Source organism: Oncorhynchus clarkii, chromosome 14 (genome assembly GCF_045791955.1).
Source record: "Oncorhynchus clarkii lewisi isolate Uvic-CL-2024 chromosome 14, UVic_Ocla_1.0, whole genome shotgun sequence".
Classification (NCBI taxonomy): Eukaryota; Metazoa; Chordata; class Actinopteri; order Salmoniformes; family Salmonidae; genus Oncorhynchus; species Oncorhynchus clarkii.
Window position 1 is genome coordinate 14012321 of NC_092160.1, and position 18732 is coordinate 14031052.

General features: G+C 40.8%; 1 pseudogene; it reads left to right on the forward strand.

The window, feature by feature from the left end:
- The window catches only part of LOC139365832 (uncharacterized), a 50259-nt pseudogene that overhangs the window by 14039 nt on the left and 17488 nt on the right, over positions 1 to 18732 (forward strand).

The window sequence follows — 18732 nt, forward strand, 5'->3', positions numbered from 1 at the left end:
CCAGGCTAAAAGGAGAGCCACAGGTTATCCTGAGTTGAACTCGGAGTTGACCAAAGTTACCTCGCTAACTCCTCAAACCAGGTACTCTTAAGGGCTCTGTTTATTGCTTATTGCTGTCTCTGGTGAATCGCTCTCCTATGGGGTCCTTCAGGTTCAACAGGCTGTCTCTTCAGATGGCCTGTTCAGTGGATCCATCAACCTGACCAGCAAAGGTGTACATGGAGCGCAACAACCTGAAATAAACGCCACAGTTCATATCACTTATCAGCCCATATTTCACCGGTGTGTTATGAGTTATTGGAAAAGAGACAACTCTTCCTTGTTCGACGGCCTGCGCCTGTCAAAAAGAGTGAAAGTTTTATGAACGGAATCATAATATTTTTAGTTTGCTTCGCTAGAAGGCGGCTGCTAGCCTTTCAACTTGTGTGGCATTGTTGCCTTTTCACAGGACCGCCGCCCGTCGTTGGTACGGGTGAAGCCCTCTGGGTCCCAGTGGACTGGTGCTCTCTGTGGGTCAGAAAGGGTGTTCTCGGTGCAGGCCTGCTCCGGGGCCTACGTCTAGTCACTAGATAAACACTGGATGGAAGTCTGTCTCATAACGATGTCCAAACGTAGCTTTGTTTTCACAAGCCATAAATCCCGCAGCAAAAACATGGTGGGCATTCCTTCTTAATATGTCCACATGCGTTCAGGGTTGGACAACCGCAATTGGGGCCCATGGGCACCGACCTACAGGACCCGTCGGAGGTCGATTGGGGGAGGCTAAAATAAAATGCTGCCGTTTTAAAACAAATTACCTGCAATTCTACACTTTTTGTGATGGGTCCTAGAGAAAAAATGTGTTGTTTTATGCTGTAGCTTATCTCATGCCATTGTTCACATTTTGCCATGAAGTTGAGAGAAAATGTTGCAGTTTTATAGCTAATTTCACTTGATTCAGAAACTATGTGGGGCTCTGACAAGAGGCTGGTCCATCTGGCCAGCCTGCAGTTTTATGGCTTACAGAGCATCAATGGTTGAATGTTTATTTCTATGATTTGCTTTATAGTTTAGCTGTGGGGCAAAATGTAATGTTGAACATAACAAAGAATGTGTTTTCATGCAATATTTTCTCTATTGTCAACCGGATTAAATTCCTCACCACTATGAGCCGGAGATCCAGAACATTATTATAATCCTCTGTGAATGGTAATCCTTCATGTGTTTCGATGTTCATTTCATTAACATAAACTACTGTCACTCTGAGATTTTTTTTTTCTTCCAAGAGTGAGACATTCTTAAAATCTTGAGGTGCTTTTGTCGTATTAGCGTTTATTCCTCATCCACTGTCTCTGAGGGCTTAGACAGGATCTTTTATTACTTCCCAAAGGTCAGAGACCAGATGTGAATGTAATGGAACATTGCGGCTCTGAGAAGGCTATCCTCATCTTACCTGGAAAATATCTCCTTGTCCTCTCTAATAATGTAGACAGTGTTGAAAGGCCTTCAATTGAAGAAGCTAATAGCAGTTGGCTGACCCTTTCCTACACCATACACTTAAGTTTTGCTTGTATAGAGTGTATATAAAAATAGGAACAAAGACTGTAATGAAGTAAACTCTTCATTGGAAACAAAAACAAACATGGTCAATGTTCATTGTCAGTTTTCTCCAAATAATTTCTCCAGCATCTACAGATGTAGGATCTTAATTTGAGCCAGTTTGCTACAGCATGAAAACAATCCTGCAGCAACAGGAAATGTTAATTACGTGTATTAATTAATGGACTTGTTTTCTAGGGGTTGATTCGTGTTTTTCCGTTCGGACAAATCAAGTCTGACATTTTAAAGTGGAAATTACAAACAAAGCCTTTTTAAACCTTGAACACACTACACGTTTGCAATACCTGCTGTGCAAGAAAATTATCAGCAACAAAAGAGTAATCAAATTGAAATACTACATCTGTACCACCATCTATAAATAAATGATTTAAATGGGGTGGGTATGTCAACGTCTTGTTCTGTTTCATCTTTGACCCTCCACCACATCCATCATGCTTCTTTTCAGAGACCAATTCAATTATTAGAGGTAATCCAGCAAAGTCAACCATGTCTAACCCCGAAAATGCCAGACCACTGCATGCGATCATTCATGGCTCTCACATTATGGCATGCCTTACTGGCATTCGATATCAAATCATTTGTTCATAATAATTTCCCCTTGTTAATCCATCTTTATAGGCACCCTAATGAACGTAGGTTCTGTCATTACATAATAGATCAGGTAATAGGTGTCCACATCACAAAGGATCTGTCATGGTCCACACACACCCACACAGTCGTAAAGAGGGCATTATCTGTCACTTTATATCAATTCAAATTTTATTTTTTTACATGCGCCGAATACAACAGCTGTAGAACCTTTTGAGGATCTGAGGACCCATGCCAAATCTTTTCAGTCTCCAGAGGGGGAATAGGTTTTGTTGTGTCCTCTTCACGACTGTCTTGGCGTGCTTGGACCATGTTAGTTCGTTGGTGATGTGGACTCTCAACCTGCTCCACTGCAGCCCCGTCGTTGAGAATTGTCTTGATCACGTTGAGGGAGAGGTTGTTGTCCTGGCATCACATGGCCAGGTCTCTGACCTCCTCCATATAGGCTGTCTCATTGTTGTCGTGCGATCAGGCCTACCATTGTTGTGTCACCGGCAAATGTAATGATGGTGTTGGAGTCCTGCCTGGCCATACAGTCATGAGTAAACAGGGAGTACAGGAGGGAACTGAGCACACATCTCTGAAGGGCCCCTGTGTTGAGTATCAGCATGGCGGATGTGTTGTTACCTACCCTTACCACCTGGGAGCGGCCCGTCAAGAAGTCCAGGATCCAGGTCCGGAGGGAACTGTTTAGTCCCAGGGTCCTTAGCTTAGTGATGAGCTTTGAGGGTACTATGGTGTTGAATGCTGAGCTGTAGTCAATTAATAGCATTCTCACATAGGTGTTCCTTTTTGCATCATCTGTGGATTTGTTGGGGCGGTATGCAAATTAGAGTAGGAGAGGTTGAAATGTCAGTGAAGACACTTGCCAGTTGACTGGCTGGTTGCATCACTGCCTGGTATGGCAACTGCTCGGCCTCTGACTGCAAGGCACTACAGAGGGTAGGGCGAACGGCCCAGTACATCACTGGGGTCAAGCTTCCTGCCATCCAGGACCTCTATACCAGGCTGTGTCAGAGAAAGGCCCTAAAAATTGTCAAAGATGCCAGCCACCCTAGTCATAGACTGTTCTCTCTGCTACCGCACGGCAAGCGGTCCCGGAGCACCAAGTCTAGGTCCAAGAGGCCTCTAAACAGCTTCTACCCCCAAGGCATAAGACTCCTGAACATCTAGTCAAATGGCTACCCAGACTAATTGCATTGCCCCTCCCCCCGTCTTTACACCACTGTTACTCTCTATTGTCATATATGCATAGTCACTTTAATAACTTTACCTATATGTACATGCTACCTCAACTAACCGGTGACATTGACTCTGTATTGGTACACCCCTGTATATAGTCTCGCTATTGTTATTTTACTACTGCTCTTTAATTACTTGTTACTTTTGTCTCTTATTCTTATCCATATTTTCTTTAGACTGCATTGTTGGTTAGAGGCTCGTAAGTAAGTATTTCACTGTAAGGTCTACACCTGCGATATTCGGCGCATGTGACTAATAACATTTGATTTGATTTGAAGTTGGGGGCAACACTTTATAGTTAGAAGGGTCCTCTGATATCAATGGCCCCGGCTTTAATGTAAGGCCGTTAATGTATGAGCCGTTCACATTCCATGCTGGACATAAAGTTTCGAGACCAATTCTTGGTACTAAGCGGGACTAGTAAAACACTTAAAGTACTCACAGCATCCTTGATGCCCACTCAGTACAAATTCACAGTAACCTGATCACCCATTGAGAATAAATATTTTCAAAGCCTTTAGATTGCAGTTGACGTTGGCCATTTTCAAAACCAGTTGTGTTGCGAGGAAGTGCAGAGGAAGTGCGTTCGCTTTGAGTCTGAAACACAAAACAGGCATGCTCAGAGGCCATGAGGGGGCGGCTGTTTTAAAGGTGTTGCTGGACATTTTTTAAGCTATTTTCATTGTAAAAAATACAAAAAAATTGAGTGATTTGCCATGTGTCGGTGCACCATGATTACAAAAGCAGTTGTGTGAATTCTTTGAGAGAGGATGTAGGCCTAGCTTTTTACAACTACCAGTGAAGTTTCTGTTGATAACAGATGGATGTGTTTTATGCAAAAGTAATGTCTTAATACAATGGTTGTCCTTTTAAAAATGCACTCATCTCTAAAGTATTTCACAATGAATAGTGATGTGTATCTTGTGGAAGGCGCCAAAATCGACCAAAAAATGTTTTGAGTGCATAACTATTGTATACATTTCTATGTTTTTAGGGGAAAGGGGGATATCTAGTCAGTTGTACAACTGAATGCATCTTCCTCATTTAACCCAACCCCTCTGAATCAGAGAGGTGCAGAGGGCTGCCATAATCGACAGTGGGTTAACTGCCTTGCTCAGGCGCAGAATGACATATTTTTATCTTACGGTTACTGGCCCAACACTCTAACCACTAGGCTACCCGGGAGCATCTAAAACAATGAACAATTCAAAAAGTATCACTCCAACTTTAATGGAGGCTGTTGCTGCAGGTGCTCTTTGTGCTTTGTGGTCCTAGAACAGATCACACCTATTAGAGGCAATAACATACTTAAAAATGCTCTCACAACGACATCCTGAAGGTCTAAATTATCATTGACCTTTGTTGTAGATTATATGGCAGCGCTGTATTTTGAATGCTTATGTATATGAATGTTTTCCTACATTCAATTACAATCTTTCTATCCAGATGTCTATTTTTTATACCCCCAAGCATCTATTTTTGTAGGCTTTACTGTGCAATAGGAAGTAACTAAATACAAGAAAACTGTCTTAAATTTCCTATATGTCATCATCACACCTAGATGCTGATCTGAGTATTTGTATATGTATTTGTATGTATATTGCTATAATTGTTGGTTCACTAATGATTTTATTACCACTATGTACCACCCTCCCACAGGTGAGGGCAATTGTAATTAACAATGGCTTTGGCACATCTCTTGATGCTCTGATAAAGGCAAAACTGCCGAACCGCACTTGGTGAAATTAAAAGGTGAAATGAGGTGATGTCTTTTTTTGTCATTTCTATTAAGGAACTTGGAGTGTCGCCGTTTCCCAATGTTTCTTGAACTTGGGATTTAATTTGAAGTTATTGTTATATATGGCAGAGCACCCAGCTATTAAAGCGATATAGCGCACCTGTTACCCACTACATAATTGTCCCTCTCTCAGGAAGAGGACTAGTCGATGGCATGAGATTCAATCTCACACACTTTGTTGAAAAGCAGATATACCAAAAATATACATGAATGGCTAAATCCCAGCAGTAACCTTGCAGATACATCCACCACATGCATATCATATGTTTCATGGAGTTTTGCATATACAGTACCACAGCTCACAAGATATGAGGAAATGGGATGGACAATAATTTCTGTCTTAGACTTGAATCAGAGTGGAGTACCTAATTCTTAATATTTCAGAATCTTAAGACTGCCAAGTGTAAATCCATTTGGGTCGCACTCACTAGTGGGGATTTGACAGTCAGGGACATCTCATAGTGAACTTAATTAAGTGGAAGTCCTGAAGCGGCTTTTAAAACGCAGAGTGTCGCGTATCTTCCCACAGCAGATGGGAAGTACTGTAGGCCTCATTTGATTGATGAGCTGTACGGTGCACCTGGACCGCTTCTTTACAGACACTTGGAGACATGTCCCCTGGGTTTGGCTCTTCCTGTATTAAACCAGAAGTTTTTGCTTCTAACTTAACACAAAGAGACAGTTCAGCATAGTCATTTAAGGTCATGTGATAGTAATCCAACCTGCACTACGCTGAAACCACACAGTGTAAACAGTCAAATCCCACTGGGCACAAACTGGTTGAATCAACATTGTTTCAATGTAATTTGTCAACGTATTTATAAGGTGGAATCTATTTGAAAAATACATTGGACTTACAAAAAGTAATCAACTGTTGTTTTGAGGGTGAAATTTCAATCACATGATAGTATATTTTTGGTAACCAACTTTCAACATAGACTGACCTTGTATAAAATATGTTGAATTTGTACCTATGAAACAATGTCAGATCTTCAACGTTATATCAACAGCAAACCTTTGATTTACCTACAGCTACACTTTGGTCTCCCATTCAGGGTTTTTACCAAGCCCAGTCCTGTTTAGCGTTGATATTTGTCACTGACTACTACAAATGTGCTATCATAAGAATGATTTTTGGGAGATCTCTTAATAACTAAATTGTTTTACTGTTGCTATCAAAGTAATTCCAAAGGGGAGGTTTAACAGAGAATATTCAATGTTACTATACAAGTCAAACAGTGCCTTCGGAAACTATTCAGACGCCTTGTTTTTATCCATATTTTATTACATTACAGCCTTATTCTAAAATTGATTAAATCATTTTTTGTCCTCTTCAATCTATATACAATACATCGCAATGGCAAAGTGAAAACAGATTTTTAGAATTTTTTGCAAATTTATAAAAAATCTAAAACATAAATACTTTATTTACACACGTTTTAGACCCTTTGCTATGAGACTCAAAATTGATCTCAGGTACATCCTGATTCCATTGATCATCCTTGAAATGTTTCTACAACTTGATTGGAGTCCACCTATGGTAAATTTAATTGATTAGACATGATTTGGAAAGCCACACACCTGTCCATATAAGGTCCCAGAGGTGACAGTGCATGTCAGAGCAAAAAAACAAGCCATGAGGTCAAAGGAATTGTCCGTATAGCTCCGAGACAGGATTGTGTCAAGGCACAGATCTGGGGAAGGGTATCAAACAATTTCTGCAGCATTGAAGGTCCCTGATGGAAGCAGACAAAAGACACATAACAGCCCGCTTGGAGATTGCTGAAAGCCACCTAAAGACTATCAGACCATGAGAAACAAGATTCTCTGGTCTGATGAAACCAAGATTAAACTCTTTGGCCTGAATGCCAAGCTACACATCTGGAGGAAACCTGGCACCATCCCTACGGTGAAGCATGGTGCTGGCAGCATCAAGGGAAAGATGAATGGAGCAAAGTACAGAAAGATCCTTGATGAAAACCTGCTCCAGAGCGCTCAGGACCTCAGAATGGGGTGAATGTTCACCTTCCAACAGGACAACAACTCTAAGCACACAGCCAAGACAACAAAGGAGTGGCTTCAGGACAAGTCTCTGAATGTCTTTGAGTGGCCCAGCCAGAGCCCAGACTTGAACCCGGTCGAACATCTCTGGAGAGATGTGAAAATAGCTGTGCAGCAAAGCTCCCCATCCAACCTGACATAGCATGAGAGGATCTGCAGAGAAGAATGGGAGAAACTCCCCAAATACAGGTGTGCCAAACTTGTAGAGTCAAACATAAGAAGACTCAAGGCTGTAATCGCTGCCAAAGATGCTTCAACAAAGTACTGAGTAAAGGGTATGAATTCTTATGTAAATGTGATATTTCAGTTTGAAATTTTTTATACATTTGCAAACATTTCTAAAAACCTGTTTGCTTTGTCATTATGAGGAATTGTGGATAGATTGATGTGGGGAAAAACAATTTAGTCAATTTTAGAGTAAGGCTGTAACGTAACAAAATGTGGAAAAAGTCAAGGGGTCTGAATACTTTCCGAATGCACTGTATATCATCAATAATACTATTTAGACCTATATAGCATTTGCAAAGTCATCAACAGCTATTTTATTTCAATTCAACCCATGATTCAACTAAAAATAGGCAATTACAATAGGACTAGCGTTTCAAGCACTGGTTGATTTCAAATGCAGTCTTCAATTTAATAATGAATGTTGTATTCACGTTTCCATCTCAACCAAGTATCTAAATTAAGGTATAGGACTAAATCAAATCAAGCTTTATTTAACGTGCATTAAATAATGATATGTGCAGAATCTCAAACGGTATTGATCACAACATTGCACAATGTACTTTTAATGTCATTTCAACTGCAGGTAATTTCATTGTGCTTTTAGATGAAACAGTCATAAGAGAATACATTGTTGTTGTATAAATACCAAATATCTGACATTGTATTCCCATTGGAATTTGGTTGTGCTTATAGATGGTTGGAAGCATAGTGATAACACATTTTGAACTCAACAAACTTCTTGAGTGGGTGAATAAATGATTAAATCACATTGGTGACTGTCTCATACAATGAGGTGGTGTTCCCAGTGGGAATGGTCCTAGTGTCAAGGCCATTATGAACACCGCCCTTAATTCTGAAAATCTGGAGAACTCAATAATTAAGCATTATTACATTAAAACATATATTTGTCCTTTCTGTAAGCTATTTAAAAATGTATATATTGATACAATCTTCAAAAAGGGGACAAGTTTGTCTCCCAAGATCTCCTGAAAACCGTTACTTTTGGGAATGTGCGATGGTATCACAGCCAAGCAATTTCAGATGGCAGATCCCAGAATTGCTTCCAAATGAGTGTGAGGTTCCGGCCTTATCCCCACTTCCATTTGTTCCAGGCTTTTTAGGGAAAACCAAACATGGATCTCGAGGCCTGCTGAGATCATTAGATAACAGGACCTCTCTCTCTCCACCCAGCTTCTTTTTCATTGTCTATGGTTTTATGACTCTGCCTCTCTGTGTGCTCTTGAAAACTTCAATAGGGAACTCCCGACTCACCCTGCAAGCTGCTAGCAGGGATCTGGAAACAATATCAAATAACCGCAGAACTGCATGAAGCTTTTTGTTCCCTTCGGGTCTGACTACACTCACCGTGAACTCCTGCTCCAATGAGAGCGCTACCAAACGCAGCCCTCATGGTCGATAGCCAATCGCCGCAAGGCACAACCAGTGGCTCTGCCAGGCAGATGACAACAGGAACAATGTGTACATTTTGGCTCATTTCTGAAAATGCATTTTACCAAAATGTCTTGTTTCATTGGCTTACAGTGGAGCTCCTGGATGCTTAGTGATGGGTGGTGCTTGGGTTAGTTAGCCTGCCAGTAACCTAACATAGCAGGCGTAAAAGAAACACCTGAGTGACGTTTCTTTCATTCTGGTCCTGACAAGAAAATTAAAACGGTTGAGAGGTTCTCTTCTGCACTATTCAACCAACCCATTAAATATGGAGAAGTTAACACGGAGAGTAGCCTTGGTAACGTCCAAAAGAGCAAGTCGCGTCCAAGGCTCTCTTTCCATTTCCCCTGAAAACCGGATGCATCCGTGTCTGATCGATCCGCTGAGGGTGGCCTGCCAGAGGTATCCTAGAGCTCAAAGAAAACATGGTTGTACCCCAGTGAACCATTCAGCTGTGGCAGTCTGAAGCGGTGGAATGGCCCTCACAAAATAATCAGAAACAAATGTTTGTGATACTTTGTTTCTGGGAAGATCCCCCTTGAAAATGTCTACATGATCAACTGATCAAGCCCAGTTTGTCATACAATATGCACTATGAGCAACATAAACATCTACATTGTTGACAGATATGAACTCATTGAAAAACATCTGTGAAGCATTTTGGCTTGTGACAACCTTAACATCCCTATACTTGACAAATAACTTGAGCACAATCCTGGCAAAGAAACCTATTGAAACTGTTCCAAGGTTTACTTAAATTTTTTGAAATCATAATTTCACATTGCCGTTCCCCTTAGTCATAGAGACCCTCATTTGTCAAATGTTTGCATGCAAAACTTTGCTTATTCATTTTCAGGGGTTTTAAGTTTGTATTTGGGATAACTTTTTATAATCACTTAAACAAAACATTGAAACCAAAACCAAACAAAACTGTTGAACAGATATGATGTGGCTTTTATTCCATTGAAGCCAGAGAACCCATCATCACCAGTGTAGACAGTATGGCTGAATGTGTTGCTCCTCAGCAAGTGGACAACAGATATAAAACACTTCCATATGTAAGTCCCAATATTCAACCGAAAGAGTGTTTGGAATAAATTGAACTTCCTCTTGTTTGAAAGTGAACTGAAAATCAGTTGGTCCATATCGGGAAAATACTGTATTGTATGGTTAAATCAAGTTCAATGAATGCTATTGGATAGCGTCCGTCCCATAAACATATCCAAATAAAAAACAATTTGCATAAGCATGAAACAGATATACACATAATACTACCACCACTACATTAAAAAAATATTTTAAGAAGCTCCTTAGTTAAAACTGTATCTTCCCAGAAAATTTGGTTCGGAGGTATGCCTTTACACTTGAAAAGCTCTTTCCCAGGAAAATGGCCATTCACAATATTATTGTTTTATAGCCTGATATTCCACACTCAATGATAACTCATTAAATAGTAAAAGTACATTTATAAATACTATGACAATTTGTACATACAGTCGTGGCCAAAAGTTTTGAGAATGACACAAATATTAATTTTCACAAAGTCTGCTGCCTCAGTTTGTATGATGGCAATTTGATTATACTCCAGAATGTTATGAAGAGTGATCAGATGAATTGCAATTAATTGCAAAGTCCCTCTTTGCCATGCAAAATAACTGAATCCTGAACAAAAAAAACCCACTGCATTTCAGCCCTGCACAAAGGACCAGCTGACATCATGTCAGTGATTCTCTCGTTAACACAGGTGTGAGTGTTGATGAGGACAAGGCTGGAGATCACTCTTTAATACTGATTGAGTTCGAATAACAGACTGGAATCTTAAACAGGAGGGTGGTGCTTGGAATCATTGTTCTTCCTCTGTCAGCCATGATTACCTGCAAGGAAACACGTGCCGTCATCATTGCTTTGCACAAAAAGGGCTTCACAGGCAAGGATATTGCTGCCAGTAAGATTGCACCTAAATCAACCGGATCATCAAGAACTTCAAGGAGAGCGGTTCAATTGTTGTGAAGAAGGCTTCAGGGCTCCCAAGAAAGTCCAGCAAGCACCAGGACCGTCTCCTAAAGGTGATTCAGCTGTGGGATCGGGGCACCACCAGTACAGAGCTTGCTCAGGAATGGCAGCAGGCACGTGTGAGTGCATCTGCACGCACAGTGAGGCAAATACTTTTGGAGGATGGCCTGGTGTCAAGAAGGGCAGCAAAGAAGCCACTTCTCTCTAGAAAAAACATCAGGGACAGACTGATATTCTGCAAAAGGTACAGGGATTTGACTGCTGAGGACTGGGTAAAGTAATTTTCTATGATGAATCCCCTTTCCGATGTTTGGGACATCCGGAAAAAAGCTTGTCCAGAGAAGACAAGGTGAGCGCTACCATCAGTCCTGTGTCATGCCAACAATAAAGCATCCTGAGACCATTCATGTGTGGGGTTGCTTCTCAGCCAAGGGAGTGGGCTCACTCACAATTTTGCCTAAGAACACAGCCATGAATAAAGAATGGTACCAACACATCCTCCGAGAGCAACTTCTCCCAACCATCCAGGAACAGTTTGGTGATGAACAATGCCTTTTCCAGCATAATGGAGCACCTTGCCATAAGGCAAAAATGATAACTAAGTGGCTCAGGGAACAAAATATCGATATTGTGGGTCCATGGCCAGGAAACTCCCCAGACCTTAATCCCAGTGAAAACGTATGGTCAATCGTCAAGAGGCGGGTGGACAAACAAAAACCCACAAATTCTAACGAATTCCAAGCATTGATTATTCAAGAATGGGCTGCCACCAGAAGTTAATTGACAGCATGCCAGGGTGGATTGCAGAGGTCTTGAAAAAGAAGGGTCAACCCTGCAAATATTGACTCTTTGCATCAACTTCATGTAATTGTCAATAAAAGCCTTTGACACTTATGAAATGCTTGTAATTATACTTCAGTATTCCATAGTAACATCTGACAAAAAATATCTAAAGACACTGAAGTAGCAAACTTTGTGAAAATTGATATTTGTGTCATTCTCAAAACTTTTGGCCACGAAACTTGGCCACGATGATTAGATCAACCACACACCTGCAATGAACATATTCAAGTACAGGTCACAATTAAATTGTGAATTGATGGTGTGGGGTGAAAAGGAGAGCTTTTAGCAAAAGCAAAGATTCTGAAGCTATCTATAGACCTCCAGCTTGACCACACAGCTGAGTAAGATTAGCAATCTGATTCGCTCAACTACATGTCTAACATCTCCAGTGTTACACTCATTAGCTTCAACAAGCATTTAATCCTATCAGGTCCCTAAACCCATCATAATCCATGTTTAATCAACTTGTCTTCATCCCTTCCCAGTGATCAACCACAGAGGATAGGCACATCTGTACCCAATTCAAGTGCCTTGCTGTCATGGTCAATGACCCTGAGATGATAGAAGAGATGGACCTTATCCAGAGAAGCCCACTGAACAAGATTTCTACACCGAGCCGCTACGATCTATCATGTAATTCATCCCCAAATTGTTCATTGAATAGGTTTGAGGTCGGTGAGAACATGCTTGCTGTGGTAATTCCTCTGGTAAAATTTGGCTCCTCGCCATGTCCTGATGAGGTGCAGAGAGAAAGCATGTTTATGTGTTGGGTCGTTAATGGAAACAACATTGCTTCTTATGTCTTCGTATAGCTTCTTTGGCTCGCTGACACGAATGCCCGCAACTGACCTTCCTTACATCAAGTACAATGATTACCAAGATTACAATGTTTTCCTGGGAGCTGAATAAAATTAACAAATAAACATGATTGGAAACTACTAGCCATCAGAAGGCTTAGAACTGGGGGGATATTACCTCCAGAAACCATTCATAAAGTCAAAGAGGACTAATTGCAAAAACATTTGGCTGAGAGATTTGTCTGTGTTCGTTAATGATTCCCTTGGTTTGTAGTAGTGTACAGTGTTACAAAGACCCTAATGTGTTAATGTGACCATATATGACCATATGGGTGAGATTGTCTGCGTTTAGACAGGCAGCCCAATTCTGATATTTTTTTCACTAATTGGTCTTTTGACCAATCAGATCAACTATGAAAAATATCTGATGTGAAAAGATTTGATGTAATTGGTCAAAAGACAAATTAGTGGAAAGAATATCAGAATCGGGCTGCCTGTGTGAATGCTGACATTGAGCACTCTACTGAGTGATTTGTATCAGTCATAGTCTTGGAGAATTTTGTGGATTTTGTATTTCATTTTTGGGGATTGGACATAATGTGGAAATCATCTTTCGGAAAGCCTCACAACCCTCACTATATACGTGAAGATACTGTACGCTTCATAACATTCTAGACATTAAGAATAGTTTTCATGTAATTCACTTTTAATGTCTTTGGTTGATACACCAGTAGCTATGTTGTAAACTTTGAATTATGAAGACTGAAAAGGAGAGAAACAGCACATATTGAGCATAAAAGTTGGTTATGAGTGGCACATATTGAACATAAAGTTTGTTATGAGATTGCCATTTGTCCATTTTATTTCCAATATGGCCTTCTAGACCATATGGTTACTTAAATCTTCTTGACATCCATTACCATCCCCACTAAGAAATTATGCGTTTTGTGGGCTGTCTGTCTGTGTGTACTTGGACTAATTTATGAGGCGTGTATCAAAGTATATCTGTAACTCACTTGTACGTACGTGACTGGTGCCGTTTTCTCAAAATTGGCCAAGCCAATATTTCAGCTTTGAAAATCACAAAATATTGAGCCATGACATTTCTCTTGGTTTTTAATTCTCTCCAGTCATGCTTAAAAGCCATTACTGTAGTCTTGCCAAATGATACATGGGACACACTGGGTTCATCTGTTGTATTCCTCACACTGCCCACATCACAGCAGCTCAAATGGTGCAAAACCCTCCTTGGGCTTCTTTTCCAGTGCTTTGGAGAACATCTGGAGCTGTGGGGTCTGCTCCAAACTCCCAGGAGGTCCCTGTCACAGCACAGCACGTATCTCCTGGAGACACTCCACGACCAAGTCCTTGGATTGGCAAGATCTGTTTGAATAAACCTTTTGTAATTAATTAGCATCTGTCCAAGAGTGCTGCTCGAAACTTGAACCAAGGCTCTCTATTCATTTTCCAGGAGAGAGAAGAAGAAACAAACTATTTTGCTCTGTTCTGGTTTGTGTCCTAAAGGAACGGTTGTGCTTGAGGACTGTGGTGCACTGCAGCATGGAAAGAGTTTACCCCTGCGGTCGCATCATGGTACAAGAATTAGTGTGATTCATGGTTATTATACACACATTTTGGTGCAGTCTCTAACTGTACAATGCTGGATGAAAGGAGAAGCAGTGGGGAAGGGGCACGCTTTGTGTCAGCCTTGTGGCTCCTCTCCATCCATATCCATCTTCCCTCTGCTCCCCAGGACCATTTCTATAAAGTTAAATAGATCAAACTTTTACATAATGCAAGGCTCACCTGTTACTGTATTTAGCATTGCCAAAGGTTGACAAGTACTTGGCCACTAGTTTTGCATTGTCAGTTTATTTAGGGCAAGCCTAATCGATCCATAATTACTGGCATCTGCTTCGATGAGACAATCTTTAATGATTCAGAATAGCTTTCAGCTGGACTGAGCGTAGATGAAGAGGCCTCTGGGAAATGTAGTCCTGGGAGGAGAGCAGCCGTTCTAATCTTTGTCTGTGGACCTGATCGTATACTGTATGTCAGAAAGCAAATTCTTATTAAAATGACAGATTTATGCTGACATATTAAATCATCAACATTTGAATGTACATCAGACATTAATAAATTAAGCGTCCTCTGAAAATGTCAATATCCCCTGCCTGTCAAAGTTGTAGCTAAGGAAAGGAAATGGACAACACTTGTGGTGGACCTCTCATGGAGGCTGAATCTTTAAGGAAGAATTTCTCCTTGTATCTCTGCCTAACAGCGGGCACAGGATGGGGCAGCCTGTGAGAGGAAACTTCATCTCATGCAAAGATAAGATAGGAGGGAGTCTACAGCTGGCAGAGATTACGTCCTCTACTAGTCATCCTCTTTGGAAAATAAAATATGAGAAGATGGGAGGAGAAAAAACTACAAGAAACTAAGGGACAGCCTTTGGATATCCTGATGTTATTTGTTACAGAAGATGCCCCTGTTTATTAATGAGAAAGTGTCTTGCCTGAAGACGAAGAGGAGTTGACATGGCTGTTTGTTGGTGTCTGTGAGTTCTCTGCAAGGACAGGTGGTTCCCTGGCACTTTTGGCTCAGTGGCATTGCTATTTTAAAATAGTTGCAGAGAAATTGGTAGATTATACACTCAGTATTGTTTGCATTTTAAAGCAGAACCCAAAACAGAATAATTTATCAGCAAAATGCAACATGCTGTAACCCCTTATACAGAGGGCCTCGGTTTCACCCGTTTTGGAATAGTTTCATGTCTTCCTAAAAGTCATCATTTACATCCACCGTTTTATATCCTACATTGAAAAGTGTGACCAAGATTACCACCACCAATAATAATTCATCTGAATTCGACTGGAACATCAGTTGTCAGCACTTCTGCAGTCTTTGGGAAACACCATGTTTCCACACTTCTCTGCCCCTGTGAAGCCCTAATTATATGGCTTATCCAGATGTACCCACAACGCACTGGTTGAGGAAGAGGAATTGCCACACTGTGATGGGAAGTGTGCGTGGGTGCGACTCTAGTAGGTGGGAGCTCTTACACTTTGTAACACTTCTTAGGCCTGCAGTCTTGCCTGTTAATGTTTTACCCACCATCCATTTTCCTTACAAGCCCATAATAATTGTGGGAGGTGGCCTACGTATGACAAGGTAGCTAGCTAAGTTAGGGCATATCCCAGCCATGTCACGTAACAATAAATAGGCGAAACGCTTTACCATGCATGAATCAAGTGGCTATAATCGATGTCACAGTTAATAATGGCTTGACGCCAACGTCCATAATTAGATATGACAGTGTTAAGAAGCCAATATGATGTGCAGTCATCACCACCTGTTTATATATCCCAAATGAGCAGACCTTGGTGTGTTTAGATCATAATTTGGAACCAGTCCATTACTCCAGAGTGGTGTTTAAAATATAGAGCCAATTGTGAGAGTGATAAATGACTATGGACAAATCCTCCTCCCTTGATAGTTCTGTCAGCGAACAAGGAGGTTCCATGTAGATAAATTCAATTTGACTTCCACATCCTATCTGTAACAGGGAATGTGTAGCTCTTTGCTCTTCCAATCCCCCTGTACAGGATTGGGTACATTTTTATTGTTTTGGACAGATAGGAGGAGGGTCAACATAACTGGGAGCTTAAAGCAAAGTCGAGGGATACAACACTTTTGGGAGCATAATTTGAAGACAAATGTTAGCGTAACAGGGTCCACTTTTAGAACCTCTGATGTAATATTGGCCTATGAGTATTATGGCTGTGGACATGAAGGGTGCCAAACTGCTCACAGGATCAAACTAAATTGTATCAAAACAATGACGACTCAGAGAGGAAATAATGTAGAGCTAACATGATAGCACCAAAGCTAATCAACACTGATCAGTGATAAACCATTCTTTAAAAGTGGACCAACCTTGGCGAACCTAACCAAATTGTCTAATATACTGGATATGCCCCACTATCAATCTGTGATATTTTTTTATGTTTAATTTTAATTCACCTTTATTTAACCAGATAGGCCAGTTGAGAACAAGTTCTCATTTACAACTGCGACCTGGCCAAGATAAAGCAAAACAGTGCGACATAAACAACAACACAGAGTTACACATATAAAAATGTACTGTCGATAACCGAATAGAAACATCTATGTACAGTGTGTGCAAATGTAGAAGAGTAGGGAGGTAAGGCAATAAATAGGCCAAAGAGGCAAAATAATTACAATTTAGCATTAACACTGGAGTGATAGATGTGCAGATGATGATGTGCAAGTAGAGATACTGGGGTGCAAAAGAGCAAGAAGATAAATAACAATATGGGGATGAGGTAGTTGGGTGTGCTATGTACAGATTGTCTGTGTACAGGTACAGTGATCGGTAAGCTGCTCTGACAGCTGATGCTTAAAGTTAGTGAGGGAGATATAAGACTCTAGCTTCAGTGATTTTTGCAATTGGCAGCAGAGAACTGGAAGGAAAGGCGGCCAAAGGAAGTTTTGACTTTGGGGATTACCAGTGAAATACAGTGCCTTGCGAAAGTATTCGGCCCCCTTGAACTTTGCGACCTTTTGCCACATTTCAGGCTTCAAACATAAATATATAAAACTGTATTTTTTTGTGAAGAATCAACAACAAGTGGGACACAATCATGAAGTGGAACGACATTTATTGGATATTTCAAACCTTTTTAACAAATCAAAAATTGAAAAATTGGGCGTGCAAAATTATTCAGCCCCCTTAAGGTAATACTTTGTAGCGCCACCTTTTGCTGCGATTACAGCTGTAAGTCGCTTGGGGTATGTCTCTATCAGTTTTGCACATCGAGAGACTGACATTTTTTCCCATTCCTCCTTGCAAAACAGCTCGAGCTCAGTGAGGTTGGATGGAGAGCATTTGTGAACAGCAGTTTTCAGTTCTTTCCACAGATTCTCGATTGGATTCAGGTCTGGACTTTGACATGGCCATTCTAACACCTGGATATGTTTATTTTTGAACCATTCCATTGTAGATTTTGCTTTATGTTTTGGATCATTGTCTTGTTGGAAGACAAATCTCCGTCCCAGTCTCAGGTCTTTTGCAGACTCCATCAGGTTTTCTTCTAGAATGGTCCTGTATTTGGCTCCATCCATCTTCCCATCAATTTTAACCATCTTCCCTGTCCCTGCTGAAGAAAAGCAGGCCCAAACCATGATGCTGCCACCACCATGTTTGACAGTGGGGATGGTGTGTTCAGCTGTGTTGCTTTTACGCCAAACATAACGTTTTGCATTGTTGCCAAAAAGTTCAATTTTGGTTTCATCTGACCAGAGCACCTTCTTCCACATGTTTGGTGTGTCTCCCAGGTGGCTTGTGGCAAACTTTAAACAACACTTTTTATGGATATCTTTAAGAAATGGCTTTCTTCTTGCCACTCTTCCATAAAGGCCAGATTTGTGCAATATACGAATGATTGTTGTCCTATGGACAGAGTCTCCCACCTCAGCTGTAGATCTCTGCAGTTCATCCAGAGTGATCATGGGCCTCTTGGCTGCATCTCTGATCAGTCTTCTCCTTGTATGAGCTGAAAGTTTAGAGGGACGGCCAGGTCTTGGTAGATTTGCAGTGGTCTGATACTCCTTCCATTTCAATATTATCGCTTGCACAGTGCTCCTTGGGATGTTTAAAGCTTGGGAAATCTTTTTGTATCCAAATCCGGCTTTAAACTTCTTCACAACAGTATCTCGGACCTGCCTGGTGTGTTCCTTGTTCTTCATGATGCTCTCTGCGCTTTTAACGGACCTCTGAGACTATCACAGTGCAGGTGCATTTATACGGAGACTTGATTACACACAGGTGGATTGTATTTATCATCATTAGTCATTTAGGTCAACATTGGGTCATTCAGAGATCCTCACTGAACTTCTGGAGAGAGTTTGCTGCACTGAAAGTAAAGGGGCTGAATAATTTTGCACGCCCAATTTTTCAGTTTTTGATTTGTTAAAAAAGTTTGAAATATCCAATAAATGTCGTTCCACTTCATGAATGTGTCCCACTTGTTGTTGATTCTTCACAAAAAAATACAGTTTTATATCTTTATGTTTGAAGCCTGAAATGTGGCA